The sequence below is a fragment of the Pterocles gutturalis genome, unplaced genomic scaffold (genome assembly GCF_000699245.1).
Source record: "Pterocles gutturalis isolate BGI_N339 unplaced genomic scaffold, ASM69924v1 scaffold20655, whole genome shotgun sequence".
Lineage (NCBI taxonomy): Eukaryota > Metazoa > Chordata > Aves > Pterocliformes > Pteroclidae > Pterocles > Pterocles gutturalis.
This window is the reverse complement of record NW_010146364.1, coordinates 12730-12973: the sequence shown is the minus strand read 5'-3', so window position 1 is coordinate 12973 and position 244 is coordinate 12730. Positions and strand designations below refer to the sequence as shown.

General features: G+C 70.9%; 1 protein-coding gene across 1 annotated transcript in view; it reads left to right on the top strand.

Moving 5' to 3' along the window:
* Positions 1–244, top strand: part of NBEAL2 (neurobeachin-like 2) — a gene marked incomplete at both ends in the record, with an annotated part of 16021 nt that overhangs the window by 3056 nt on the left and 12721 nt on the right. The window lies entirely within an intron of this gene.

Sequence of the window (244 nt, the reverse complement as noted above, 5' to 3'; positions counted from 1 at the left end):
GCTCCGCTTCCCCTCCCTCCACGAGGTGGGGACCACCCCTCGGTGTCCGGCCGGACCCCTGTCCCCATGGCAAGGGACCGGGAACCAAGCACAACTTCTCCCTTCCAGTCCTTCACCTCCTGCTGCATCGGCTCCGCGGGCCACCGGACCACCACCACGACCACCACTGGCCACCCACCAGCATCCCATGGGCCAGAGCTGGCCTTCCCTGCACGCCCTGCGCTCGGCCGCCCCCCGCCTGTCC